The sequence below is a fragment of the Sarcophilus harrisii genome, chromosome 6, assembly GCF_902635505.1.
Source record: "Sarcophilus harrisii chromosome 6, mSarHar1.11, whole genome shotgun sequence".
NCBI classification, from domain to species: Eukaryota; Metazoa; Chordata; class Mammalia; order Dasyuromorphia; family Dasyuridae; genus Sarcophilus; species Sarcophilus harrisii.
Genome location: NC_045431.1, coordinates 80,495,775 through 80,510,946, shown reverse-complemented (window position 1 = coordinate 80,510,946; position 15,172 = coordinate 80,495,775). Strand labels below are relative to the sequence as shown.

The following is a 15,172-nucleotide window of genomic DNA, read 5'->3' as shown; positions in this document are numbered from 1 at the left end:
TAAGCTGGGTGATACTATTCCCCATAATAGTAAGGGATAAAATGAAAGTAAAAGTAAGTAATAATTAGGAAGTTAGGAAGAGCTGGACTTAAGTTCTACATCTGACATACTGGCTGGGTGACCATGATAAGTTACCTAACTCCAAAGTCTCCTGTTAATTGCCTAAGACTATAAATTGCAGAGAAGCCATTGTTCTGCATTGGTAGAGAAAGTTTCTTCATTGAGTAGCTCTGTACCAATGGAACTGCAGGTCCCATCCCTATGTTACCCAGAATTGAAATAGTATAACCCTTAGCTATTGATTCTATGAACTTCCCTAGAACTGATGAGGTTGTTCAAGCCTTAATACTAATCAAGCTAGCTGCTACTTCTAGCCAACTGATCTTTTCTCTAATAACATTTCCAATCAATACATGTTTTTCTAAAAGGCTTATCATTTCTGTCTGTTTTCTCTTCTACTTGAGTCTTGGAAAATCTTAGATAATAGTCATTTTATTCCCTAGAGGAGCTTGTTTCAAGACACGGATAAAGAAAAGATGACAGCTAACTGAACCATAGAGCTACATAGCTGCCAATATATATTAGTTATCTGCCATCAGTCTATGGCCTTGTCAAACAAGAGGCACAAATATTCCCACCAAGCAGGTATATGTGATATGGCAATAGCAGAAAAAGGTTTCAGGAGTGTCAATGTTAAATAAATTACCATATCTTGCCTCCTTAGCAATTTCATTGTAATATTAATTTGGAATTTTCTTCTGTCTTTGTCAGCTAGTAATATATGTTTGTCTCTTTGTTGAATTAAATTATTTCTATAAAATACTTATAGTCCTTTGGGGGAAAATGCTGTGGTAGGATATATTTATTCACCCTATACAAAAAAGGGAAAAATCTTTTAAAATAATCAACTATCATTTAAAAGCATATTTGTCCCCCAATAAGCAACAGATATAACTTCTACCATGGCAAAAATAGCTTCTGTGAGTCTGAGCATTTTTAAAGGGCAGAATTATATACATTACTTTTTCTTTAAAGATTGGTATTCTTCCAAAAGGCATACAGAAATATTCTTATGGTAATCTCTTCATTTTTTATTTTTAAAAAGCATCAAAATAATCTTTTACAGAATATTTTATTTTTCCCAATTACTATAAACACAACATTTAGTTTCATTTTTGCAAGATTTTGAATTCTAAATTTTTCTTCTTCCCGTCTTCCCCTCCCTCTTCCAAAAATGGTAAACAATGTGATAAAGCTTATACATGAACTATTTTATAAAACACATTCCATATCAAAGTTTTGGAAGAAGAAGCAGATAAAAAGGGGAAAAATTAAAAAAGAATAAAAGTTTTAAAAGTATGCTTCAATCTTCATTTGGAGTTTTTCAGTTCTTTATCTGGATGTGGATTACATTTTCCTTTATGAGTCTTTTTTTTTTTTTTTTGTCTTGGATCAATGTGTTGCTGAGAAGAACTGAGCCATGTATAGTTAATCATCACATAGTATTGCTGATAATATGTACAATGTTTTCCTGCCCTATAGGAAAATGAGAGGGGAATGGGATACAAGAGGGGAGTGAGTGATGGAGGAGAGAGCATATTGGGGGTGGGAGTGGTCAGTACCAAACATTTCTAGAGAGAATAAATGGTGGGGGTTGCAGTTAGCAATGGTAGTTGTAGGAAGAGTTTTGAAGCAGGTTTCTCTGGTGGGACCTCATTTCCCAATCATAATGGGAAGTGAGTCAAATTTATTTTTTTTAAAAAGAGCATGCCCCAATTGATGATCAAAAGATATGATCTGTGCCAAAGAACTATAAATTCATGCATGTTCTTCTTTCCTAACAACACCACTATTTGGCATAGTTACCAAAACAGATTCAAGGTAAAAAAGGAAAATTACCTACATGTACAAAAAATGTTTCTTTTAAGCTCAGAAGAATTGGAAATTGAGGGTATATCCATCAATTGGGGAATAGCTCAATAAACTGTGGTGTGTGTTTAGGATGAAATATTGTTGTTCAGTGGGAAATAAGGAGCAGGATACTTTCAGTAAGAAAAAAAAAAGTCCGGTAAGTCCTTCATGAATTTAAGCAAAGTAAAATGTACTGTATACAAAATAATAGAAATACTCTAAGAAGATCAGCTGTGAATGATTTTGCTAATCTCACTAGTACAATCATCCACAACTACTCTGCAGGTGTTAATGGTAAACATCCTATCCATATCCAGAGAGGAACGGATTGTGTGAATACACACTGAAGAATATTCTCTCTCTCTCTCTCTCTCTCTCTCTCACTTAATTTTTCTTGAGGGTTTCTATTTTTATTAGGGTAAGAGATCTATATTTGTATTTTTTTCACAACTTGACGTTTGTGGTAATGTTTTCCATCTTATTGTGCATGGGGATAAGGGGAAAAACCTAGAACTCAAAAAATTTTTAGAAACAAATGTAAAAATATAAATTTTGTTTTTAATATAATTGGGAAATATTAAATAAATAAAAATAAGAATTAGGATGCTATATCACTTGGTACATACATGTTTAGTATTGATATTACTTCATTGTCCATGGTGCCTATTAGCAAGATGTAGTTTCATTCCTTATTTATTTTAACTAAGTCTATTTGTAACCTGCTTTTTTTAAGTTCAGCTGGTATACAATAGATTCTCTACTACTTTATTCTGTTTCTCTTCTTCAAATATGTTCTAGTAAACAATATATTTCAGTATTCTGCTATCTGCTTCCATTTTGTGGGACAGTTCATCCCATTTATATCCTATTTTCCTGCTGTTTGTCCTCTCTCTCTCCTTTCACCCTTTCCTTCCTCAACAATGTATCCTGGTCTTCTCCTGATGAAAGTTTAAAATCTTTCTATTTCATTGAATGACCTTTTTTCCCCTCTTGAAGTACTATGCTTAATTATGGCAATTATATGATCCTCTATTGTACTCCTAGCTCTGTTGCCTTTTGAAATATCATAATTGATGACTTTTTATTTTTTTAATGTTGAAGCTACTAAGTCCTATTTAATCTTGATTGTGGTTACCTGATATTAAAATTATTTCTTTCTGGCCAATTGCAGTATTTTTCCCTTGATATAATAGTTCTGAAATTTAGCTATATAGTTCCTTGGAATTTTTATTTTAGGATCTCTTTTATAAGGTGATCAGTAGATTCTTTCAATGTTTCTTTTGCCCTATGGTTCCAGAATATCAGAGTAGTTTTCCATGATAATATCTTGAAAAATGATGTTCAAGTACCCCTTTTGTTTGTGTCTTTTAGGTAGTTCGATGATTCTTACATTGTCTCTTCTGGATATTTTCTGGGTAAGTTGTTTTTCAAATAAGGTATGTTACATTTTTTTTTATTTTTCCATTCTTTTTAATTTGTTTCATTGATTCTTGATATCTCATACAATCATTACCCTCCACTTTCTCAATTCCAACTTTTAGGGAGTTGTTTTCCTCAGCTACTTTTTGTATTTATTTTTTCCATCTGACCAATTCTACTTTTTAAGCAATTGTTTTCTTTTTCCAACTGTTAGCTCTTTTTTCATAATTCTCTTTCGTCACTCTCATTTCTAAATTTTCCTTCTACCTCTCTTATATGATTTGTAGTTCTTCTACACAGAGGATGTAAGTATAATATGATGTTGATATGATGATATAAAAAATAAGGGGTGAAAAATGATTGTACTAGAAGAAGAGGAAAGGAGAAGGATAAATTATATCATATGAGCAGATGCAAAAGACCTATTGAAGCAAAGCAAAAGAAGGGAAGGCGCATTGTTTGATCTTACTCTCAGCATATTTGGCTCAAAGAGGCAATACTATTTGTACTAAGTTGAATATAGAAATCAATCTTAGCCTATAGAGTAGTAAGAGAAAAGGGGAAAGAAAATGGAAAGGAGGTGCTGACAGAAGAGAGGGCAGAAGTAGGTCAGGAAAAAAGAAAGAAAATGAGTGTTGATAAAAATGAAGACAGATTGAGTCAGAAATAAAATACTGGCAAGGAGAAACAGAGTTAAATGAGAGGAAAAGACATAAGTAGGGAAAAATAGAATGAAGGAAATACAGAGTTAGTAATCATAGCTGTGAATGGGATAAACTCTCCCATAAAATGGAAGTTGATAACAGAGAGGATCAAAAAACAGAATTCTACAATATGTTGTTTACCCAAAAAAACACATTTGAAGCAGAGAGATACATACAGAATAAAGATAAAAGGCTGGAGCAGAATACATTATATATCAGCTGAATAAAAAAAGCAGGAGTAGCAATCCCAATTTCAGATAAAGAAAAAGCAAAAATAGCTCTAATTAAATGAGATAAAGAAGGAAACTATAATTTGCTGAAAATATTGTAGACAATGAATTAATATCAATACTAAATATATATGCACTAAATGGTATAGAATCCAAATTTCTTAGAGGAGAAGTTAAGTGAATTTCAGTAATAAATAGAGAACAAAACTATAATCGTAGGGGATCTCAACCTCCTTCTATCAGAACTAAATAAATCTAAAAAATAAAATAAACAAGAAGTGATAAATAGAATTTTAGAAACGATATGACAGCCATCTGGAGAAAAAGTGAATGAGGATAGGAAGGAATATATCTTTTTCTCAGCAGTATATGGTACATAAACAAAAACTTAGGACATAAAAACCTCACCATCAAGTGCAAAAAGATACAAATATTAAATGCGTTCTTTTTATGTCATGCTACAATAAAAATTATGTGTAATGAAGGATAATGGAAAGTAAACAAAAAATTAATTGGAAACTAAACAATGTAATCACTACTAATGGGTAGATCAAATAACAAATCATTGAAACAATAGATAATTTTATCCAAAATAATGACAACAATGAGACAACATGCCAAAACTTAAAAGATGCAGCCAAACCAGTTCTTAGGGGAAACTTTATATCTGTAAATGCTTACATGAAAAAAAAAGAGAGAGAGAGAGAGAGAGAGAGAAAGGGACAGCTAGGTGGCATAGTGGATAGATACTAGCCCTGAAGTGAGGATGACCTGAATTCAAATCTGGTCTCAGACACTTAACACTTCCTAGCTACGTGACCCTGGGCAAGTCATTAACCTCAATTGTCCAAGGGGGAAAAAAAAGAAAAAAAGAGAAAGAAAAGATCCGTGAATTGGGTACTAAAAAACTAATAAAAAAAATAAGCAATTAAAATTCCCAATTAAATTCTAAACTGGAAATTCTGAAAATCAAAAGAGAGATTAATAAAACTGAAAGAAAACTATTGAATTAACAAATGAAACTGAGATGGTTTTATGAATAAAAATCAATAAAATAAAGTTTTGGATATTAGTTAGGAAAAAATAAAACCAAATAACCAGTATTAAAAAATGAAAAAGTTGAATTCACCACTAATTAAGGAATATTGAAATGATCATTAGAAGCAATTTTGCATATAGTTATATGCCAATAAACCTGATAGTCTAAGTGAAATTAATGTATATTTTCAAAAAATATAAATTGTTCAGATTGACAGGAGAAGAAAAAATACTTAAATAATTCTATCTTAGAGAAAAATTGAATAAGCTATCAATGAACTCTCAAAGGAAAAAATTTCCAAAGCCAGATGGATTTACAAGGAAATTTTACCAAACCTTGAAAGAATAATTCCAATGCTCTGTAAATATATACACTATTTGTGTCATAAAACTTGATAAAACTCTTTTGTCATGTATTTTCCCAAATAGTGTCATATGGTGCTGATATCTTAACCAGGAAAAGACAAATGATAGAACAAAAATTACAAACCAATTCCCTAATGAACATTGACATAAAATTATAAATGCAATATTAGCAAAGAGATTACAACAATTCACTTCCAGCATTAAAAACTATAATCATGTCAAATTTATACCAGGAATGCAGGGCCAATTCAATATTAGGGGAAAAAACTATCAGCATAATTGATCATATCAATAACAAAACTAACAGAAATCATATGATTATCTCAATAAGTGCAGAAAAAGTTTCTGACACATTCCTATTAAAAACACTAGAGAAAGCATAGGAATAAATGGAGTTTCCTTAAAATGACAAGCATTGTCTATATAAAACCATCAGCAGACATTATATGATAGGGATAAAGCAGAAGCATTCCTAATAAGATCAGGAGTGAAACAAGGATGCCCATTATTTCCATAATTATTCAATATTGTACTAGAAATGTTAGCTTTAGCCAGAAGAGAAGAAAAAGAAATCAAAAGAGTTAGAATAGACAGTAAGGAAATAAAACTAGCACTTTTTGTAAATGATATGATGGTATACCTAGAAAATCCTCAATCAACTAAAACTATTTGAATTAACAACTTTAGCAGAATCATCATTTCTATATATTACTGACCTAGCTCAGTAGCAAAAGTCATAAGGAGAAATTTCATTTAAAATAAATCTGAACACTTGTTGTAATGGAAAAGAATTGGAAAATGAGTAGATATTCATCAATTGGGGAATGACTGAATAAGTTCTAGTACATGAATGTAATGGAATATTATTGTTCTATAAGAAATGATGAACAGAGTGACTTCAGAAAAGCCTGGAAAGACTTCACTGCTGAGTGAAAACAACAGAACCAGGAAAACATGTACACAGCAAAAGCAAGAGATATTATATGATGATCAACCATGATAAGACTTAGCTCTTCCACAGCAATTCAGTAATCCAAGACAATGCCAAAAAAACTCTGGATGGAAAATGGCATTCATACACAGAGAGAACTATGGAGACTGAATACATACGGTTTCCTCACTATTTTTTCTTTTCTTTTCTTTTCTTTTCTTTGTCATGGTTTTTTCCTTTTGTTCTGACTTTTCCTCCATGACTCATATAGAAATATGTTTAAAAATGGATGTACACATTTAGCCAAAAAATTAAATTAATTAAAAAAAAACTGCAGACAATTTAAAATACTTGGTAGTCCACCTACCAAGACAAACCTAGGAACTATAAAGAATACAATTACAAAACGCTTTTCACACAAATAAAGTCAGATCTAAACAACTGGAAAACTATCATTTCCTCATTGGTAGGACAACCTAATATAATAAAAATTACATTTCTACCTAAATCAATTTATTTATTCAGAGTCATACCAATCAAACTACCAAAAATTATTTGATAAAGCTAGAAAAAGTAACAAAATTCATTTGGAAGAACAAAAAACAAAAATATCAAAGAAATTCATGAAAAAAATAGAAAGGTAGGTGCCTTAGCTATACCATATTTAAAACTATATTATAAAGCAATAACCATCAAAACTATTTGAGACTGGCTAAGAAATACAGTGATGGATCAGTGGAATGGTACAAGACACAGTAGGCAATGACTATAGTAATCTACTGTTTGATAAACTCAAAGACTCTAGCTTCTGAGATAAGAATTCAAACTAGAAAATAGTATAAAAGAATCTAGGCATAAATCAACATCTTACATCCTAAAAAACACAAAGATAGGTGACCATGATTTAGAAAATTATACTACTAAACAAAATTTGATTTGATTTTCCAGCTCTTGTCAGTGCTCATTCCATATCTTCAAACACCTCAGAGCCTGAGGGAGTGTAAGCAACCAGACAAAAAGAAAAGATAGCCAAGGAATTCCAGTCTTAAACTCAAATAGTAGAAGATTCTCTTCAAAGCAGTGCTTTAAATAAGCACTTTCTCCCTTCCTCTGACTTCTCACTGAGCAGAAATAATACAAACATTGTAAAATGACCATTTATCCCTCCACACTATTGTACTCATAGTACCAACGGTATCTTCCAAGTCTCTTCCCACCAGCAGACTATCTACTTCCTGTCTCCTCCTACACTCTTTCAGGGAACTATATTCTAGAAATCTCCCTTGTATTCATGCTTGCAATAATGAAAGAAGAAAGAGAAGAAGGAAGAATAAAAGAAGAATAGGAGGAGGATGTAGGAGGAAGAGAAGGAAGAAAAAGGAGAAGAAAATGGAGAAGAAAGAGAAGGGGGAAGGAAGGAAGAGAAAGAAAAGGAGGGAAGGACGGTGAGAAATAGCAGGAGGAAAAGGAAGCTTCCCCATATAAGGGTCAACATTTTTCTTGTTTTTCCCTAAACCCCCAAGTACACCAAGTTCTTCCTTTTAAGAACCTCAAGAAAGCAGGAGGGGAATAAAGGAAATTGTTCTTAACTAATAGAAGCTGAAAGACCACCATTAGTGGTAGGGAAGAAATAAGTTATGATTTTAATTTCCTCAGAGAGAACAAGGAAAGGGAAAGCTAAAATGAGAGTGATTGCAGCACTGTGAAAGTACAAGAGTGTCTGAAACACTCCAGCAGGTGCACTGCAGCCATTGACACTTCCATGTGATGTTCTAATCAGATTAAAATGTAATTGAAAAATAATTTAAAAATTAATACAACGGAAAGCTCCTGATCAGGTAGGAGTCTTGTAATAGGGGCTTGGTGCTCTCTCTCTCTCTCTCTCTCTCTCTCTCTCTCTCTCTCTCTCTCTTCTCTCTCTCTCTTCTCTCTCTCTCTCTCTCTCTCTCTCTCTCTCTTCTCTCTCTCTCTCTCTCTCTCTCTCTCTCTCTCTCTCTCTCTCTCTCTCTTTCTCTCTGTCTCTCTCTGTCTCTCTTTCTCTCTCTGTCTCTCTGCCCCTTTTTTCCTCTCTGCCTCCCCCCTCTCTCTGCCCCCCACCTATACCCACCCAACTTCCTCCCCCTTTCCTCACTACTCACAAAAGCTAGACATTCATTTACTCACTCCCAGAAATATAGCAGTAAGTCAGACCAGCACCAGTAGTGGTAAAGTCATTTCTCTTCAGCTTGCCCCAACAGTCCAAAAGGAGCCTGAAGATCCCTTCCAGTGGCCAGTAGAAACCTGAACCTGCATGTCAGGCATTCTGAGTCTCAGCAGCCACAAACACCTCAACTTCCCTGGATGTAACTACAATTTCACCTCTACCACCAAGCAGATCGTTCAGGAAAGCAATTTACAGAGATTCCTTTTTAAATCTGGTTATTTGTTCCAAACTCAAGAAGACCCTAAGTTTATTTTATGATTGCATCATAGTATTCCTGAAAACATAAAAAACTACAGAAGTTAATATACCTTAATATTAATCAAATTCTTTTTTTCTAACATTTTATTATAGCTTTTTATTTACAAAACATATGCATGGGTAATTTTTCAACACTGACCCTTGCAAAAACCTTCTGTTCCAACTTTTCCCTTCCTTCCCCCACCCCCTCCCCTAGATGACAGTTAGTCCAATGCATGTTAAATATGTTAAAGTACATGTTAAATACAATATATGCATACATATTTATAGTTATCTTGCTGCTTAAGAAAGATCATATCTAGAAAGAAGGTTTAAAAAAAACTGAGAAGGAAAACAAAAATGCAAACAAACAATAACAGAAAGAATGGAAATACTATGTTGTGGTCCATATTCATTTCCCATAGTTCTCTCTCTAGGTGTAGTTGATTCTCTTCATTACTGAACAATTGGAACTAGCCTGAATCATCTCATTGTTGAAGAGAGTCATTCCATCAGAATTGATCATTGTATAGTCTTGTTGCCATGTATAATGATCTCCTGGTTCTGCTCGTTTCACTCAACATCAGTTCATGTAAGTCTCTCCAGGTCTCTCTGAAATCATGATGCTGGTCATTTCCTACAGAATAATAATATTCCATAACATTCATATACCACAATTTATTCAGCCATTCTCCAGTTGATGGAGTTGATGATCCTTTCAGTTTCCAGTTTCTGGCCACTACAAAAAAGGCTGCCACAAACGTTTTTGCTCATGTGGGTCCCTTTCCCTCCTTTAAGATCTTTTAGGGATATAAGCCCAGTAGTATCACTGCTGGATCAAAGGGTATGCACAGTTTGATAACTTTTTGAGCATAGTTCCAAATTGCTCTCCAGAATATATTAGTCAAATTCTTTTATCAACATTGCCAAAGTATCTGTTTGATCACCCACTTAAAATTTTCGTTGTCAGTAATAATAAACTGGTATCCATTCCCAAAGAAATAGGGAAATTAGAAGACTTGATGGAATTGAATATTAACTTCAATGAAATTCAAGTCCTTCTCCAACATACAGGAAAATAACATTCACTTAAAGAACTAAACATAAGGAGAAACAATCTTCATAAGTTGACAAATGAATTGGGAGATTTCCCCTTAGTTAAGCTGGATTTTTCTTATAACAAAGTGACTGAAATTCCAGTTTTGTTATGAAAGTATCATTTGTAAGTACAACTCTGGATAACAATCCAATGTGTTATCACCAGCACAGGTGTTTATATGGTAAAGTACACATATTTAATTTCTTAAATATTTGAGCATGTTGTAGAATAAAGAAGAAACTAGAGTTCTTGGATCTTCCTTCATTAGTAAAAGAATTCCATCTCAATCTCTCATAATTGGTATAGAAGATTTCTATCCAAATCAAAACCATAGTCCTCTTTCTGGTAGTGAAAGTACAAATGGAGAGAAATGATTAACTACAAATGAATCATCATATGATGTCATAATCAGTCTTCACTCTCAAGTATCAGAATCAACCAGAGACCAGACTCTAAGAAATGACAGTTGCTTGATAGAAAGCAAATGACTCTCATAAAGACCAGGAAATGATCATATTGTCCCCAAACAGAGGGTGTAGCAGTTCTTGAACAAAAAGATGTACATGCTGCATCATTTGTCTCTTTTCTGAGGGTAAGAGAAAAATATTCTGAGAAATTTCAAAAAAAAGTGGAGAGTGGGGAGACAAGAAAAGGATTTCAGAAGAATGAGCAATCCCTTGCAGAGGAAGAGGACAATTTGAAAGAAGTTACTAATTTAAAGAAAATACCTGCTTGTTTATTACAATAGGAGCAATGATCATTCATCTTCAATAATTTTTAATAATATATCTTCAATAAACTTAAGAAATAGACCTAAACAAACTATGGAATTTGGGAGAAAGTGTGTTAGCAAATGAAGGAAATTTTTCATTGTTACCCCTTCATGTGATAATCTTTAGGAAATAAAAAGGACCCAATTGATAAATAGCAGCCACATAAAACTCAACTTATAATGTAGCAGAACAAAGCAAACCAATTAGAAAAAAAATTTTCAAATATAATCTTCAAGGAAGAATTCAAGTGGAAACGAACATGAAGAGCAAGAATGATAATGCTAATGTGTCCCCACAGTCTCTAGTATCATAGGAGGATTATGATGGAATTGACAGTTATTTATACAGTCCATTTGGCTTGAACCCTAGATCAACTTTTAGTCACTCATTTCATCAGGAATATGGGACAGCAGACCCTGGATTTACATTGAGAAGAAAGAACATTTAAGTGATGAAAGAGAGCAAATACAACATTGTAACAATCTTGAAATGAGGTTAAAAGTGATTTTGAACATTAATTGATGGAGTAGTCCTTTGCCATTAGCAATGTCATAAGGCTATGGTTTGTAGCTGATGTTCATGTACCATCACCAGCAGTACATAAGCTACGTATGGCAAAATGTCAAAGAAATGTAGAAAACTTGTTTGATGCTTGTAAAAAAATCGGGTGCCTCATAAAAAAGATTGTGTTTGCTGCAGCACATTTAGTGTCACAGTTAGCCTCTTCTGGAACTACTACTGAGAAGTCTCAACTGTCAGAAACTTGACATAACTGGAAACAATTATACATATACAAAAAAAAGTTTTATTTATTTTTATTCATTTTAAACACCTTGGCTTTCTGAATGAGAATAACCAATTTAAAAGTTTTTGTCCTAAAAAACATGTACAATAGAATATAAGTAATGTCAATTGGCATTTTCTAAGTCAATGTGAAATCCACAGAAATCCTTTTGTATAGTTTAGTGGCCATTTCTATTTGATTTGATTCTATTTGAGCTGGATACCAGTGATATAGTAGATAGGGAGCAGATCTTAGAAGTTGGATTCAGGTGTAGCCTCTGAGTATGGGATATGTGAATCTAAGGCATCCCAGAGGGATATAAGAAGTGATGATATGCAATGAGAGAGGGAATGTTCTCATCTGGGAATTCCCTATTTCAATCAAACCACAGGTCCGCCTCCTCTTCCTAAATTTGAATTATTTATTCAAAATTCCAAAAATTGCAGGGTTTAGTGTCTTATGGTATAACTTCTCAAGGGGAATTCTAACTGGAACATCTCTTCTCTATCTAAACATTTGCTTGCTTTAGCTCATTCAAATAAGCTGCTCAATAAAATTCTTCCTTAGGTTAAATAAAATGATAAATGAGTGTGAGTTGCCTCTGTAGTTGTTTTAGATCTCCTTGATTAGCTAGGAGAAGAGATGAGGAAAGTTCAACAATAATGAGAAATGATAGCGGTTTGTTTTATACCCACCCTCTGAATCTAATTCTGACTGGTTTTTTACATTATTATCCAGCCTGGCGGAAGCCTGCAAGCACTGTATAAATTGGAGATCTAGGGCAAAACTTCTTAAACTGTGGGTTACAGCTCCATATGGGGTCACATGACTGCATTGAGAGTCACAAAATTATGATTTATTATCACTATAGGTTTGCTCTGCACACCTATTTTATAAACCTGTATGCCCAGAATCATATAAAAATTTCTGGAGGGAAAAAAAGGTCACAAGTGAGAAAAGTTTAAGAAGCCCTGGTCAAGAGAACTAGATTAGTAGATAGATCATTCACAGGCTGAAGGACCTTAGAAATGCAAGGTAATCCTAGGGATCTTGTTCATTTTAATTTTTGAGTAGCTCCAGGTTGGGAGTAGAATTCCAGAGTCTCCTCTTGAATGGTAACAAGTTTCTAAATTAATCTCCCAAAAATTAGCTCTATGACTTTTGGATTAGAGAATTTCCAGGACTTAGATTCTAGTCTACAGTATCTGTTTTAAGACCATACACATGCATAAAATATGAGCCTAGAACAGGGGTGGGGAACCTATTTTCTGCTAAGGGCCACTCAGATATTTATAATATTATTCACGGGCCATACAAAATCATCAATTTATAGAACTCAAGGTGTAGGAGGTTGTTTTATTTAGCGTTCAGCTCATCTTCACCTGTAGTTGCCTAAGCAAATGACTTTGCAGGCTGTATAAGGGCCACGAGTTGGACATTTCTCATCCCTGTCCTAAGAGCACCCTTATTTTCTAGGGTTTGACTGGAACTAATCAAGTCTTTAGAGATTTAAGACAAACTCCCATTCCCCTTATCCAATGTTTGCCTTTTCATTTTTTCCTTATGCACCCATCCCCATCACCTACTCCCATCCAGTAACACTGGCCTCCTTGCTATTCCTTGAACAAAGGATTACCTTTCCTGATTCCAAGCATTTTTACTTGCTGTCTCTCAGAGATGGAATACTCTCCTTCCTATCTTCACTTCTTGGCTTCCTTCAACTCCCAGCTAAAATCTCATTACCTACAAAAAGTCTTTTCTAATCCCTCTTTTTTCCCCTGAGGCAACTGGGGTGAAGTGACTTGCCCAGGGTCACACAGCTAGGAAGTGCTAAGTGTCTGAGACCAGATTTGAACTCTGGTCCTCCTGACTTCAGGGCGGGTGCTCTATCCACTGTGCCAATTAGCTATGCCTTCTAATTCCTCTTAATTCTGTTTCCTTCCCTCTGTTTTTCCCTCTGTCTGAACTTATCCTACATATAGCTTGTCTGTGCATAGTTAAATGCTTCTTGTTTCCTCCATCCACAGGGACTGACTTTTGACTTTCTTTGTACCTCCAGTGCTTAGCACAGTGTCTAGCACATAATGGACACTTAATAAGTATTTACTAAGTCAATCAAATCATTCTCTATATGCATTATCATTTTAGAGAGCAAAATGGACTCATACTAGAGATACTATGTGACTGCCTAAGTTCCTAAATCATCACCATAGAGGAATTGTGCAATTGCCTGATTTTTCCCAACAAAACAAAGCAGTGCTGGTTTCTCGTAAATTCAATAACTCTCTTCTTGAACTATTTGTGCTTGTTTCCTCCAAAAACAGACAGGTGTTACAGCATCCCTCTATCTCTTAACAAGGTCTCCATTAGGAATGATAGTAATCATCCTGTTGCCAAAGCCTGGGCAGTCTCAAAAACAGTCTCAGGGGTCATACATGAGTGGTGATGATCATTAAAGCTTACTCTACTTATCTCTGGCTGGCAGTGCTTTCTTTGTCTGGTATCTTAACCCATCTTTAGTATCAATCCAATTGAGTTCTGAAATAAGTGCACACAGAAACTACTGATTACCCTGCCTAGATATAGCAAACTTATTTCGATCTACAGAAAGTAGCCAGTGTTATACTCCAAAGGGGTTAATAATTGTCCTAGAATTTCATTATAACCAAAGGAACACACGTCAGCCATATTTAGGTATTCAACACAGAGCAGATCAGATGAGCTTTAAAAATGCTAAGTGTTTTCCCCCTCATTATACAAGTGGCTGAACTATTATTTTAAAATTGTAATGGACCTTGTAAGATCTTCATCGTTACATAATGAATTGTGAATAAATCAGGACGAGATGCTGAATAGAAAGTAAATAATAGTCTTCAACCAAACTGAAAACATGATGCTAAACTGTTCTTGCTCCTTGCCCTCCAAGGGCAAGAGTCATAAATTTTCTTGTGAAATGGATGGTAATAAAAAGAGTACACTTGGAAAGGAACAATTAATATGAAGATGATGCAACTGAATCATTTTCAGATTTATGTTTCCAATAAAAGTGGATGACCCCCAAATACCCAAGCTCTCCCCCTCTGACCCTTCCTGACCAATGTCATGCATTTTCAAAATAATCAATTAAGATTTAGAATGTTGTCTGCAAAATAACTCAAAGAATCATGGGAGTGTAAGATGTCTTACAGATCATGTAATTGTCCCCTTTCGCACATGAAGAAAATAAAGGTTAGAGGTGGTATGGTATTAGGAACTAATACCTAATGTATTAGTTGTGTAACCATAGACAAGCCACTTAACTTCTTTGGGGTCTCTTACCTACCACAGCTGTGAAATGGGGATAATAACTTGAAGTGAGGATAACTTAGAAATGTTAATACAAAAATTACAAAGAGTAATAGTAATCTGAACGCATTAATACCTTGACTACCAACCCCACAGGATTGTTTTGAAACTCAGGTGAGATAATATATGTAA

General features: G+C 34.1%; 1 pseudogene; it reads left to right on the top strand.

The window, feature by feature from the left end:
• Positions 1-11,678, top strand: part of LOC100931688 — a 36,097-nt pseudogene extending 24,419 nt beyond the window's left edge.
• Positions 11,679-15,172: the final 3,494 nt, after the last annotated feature.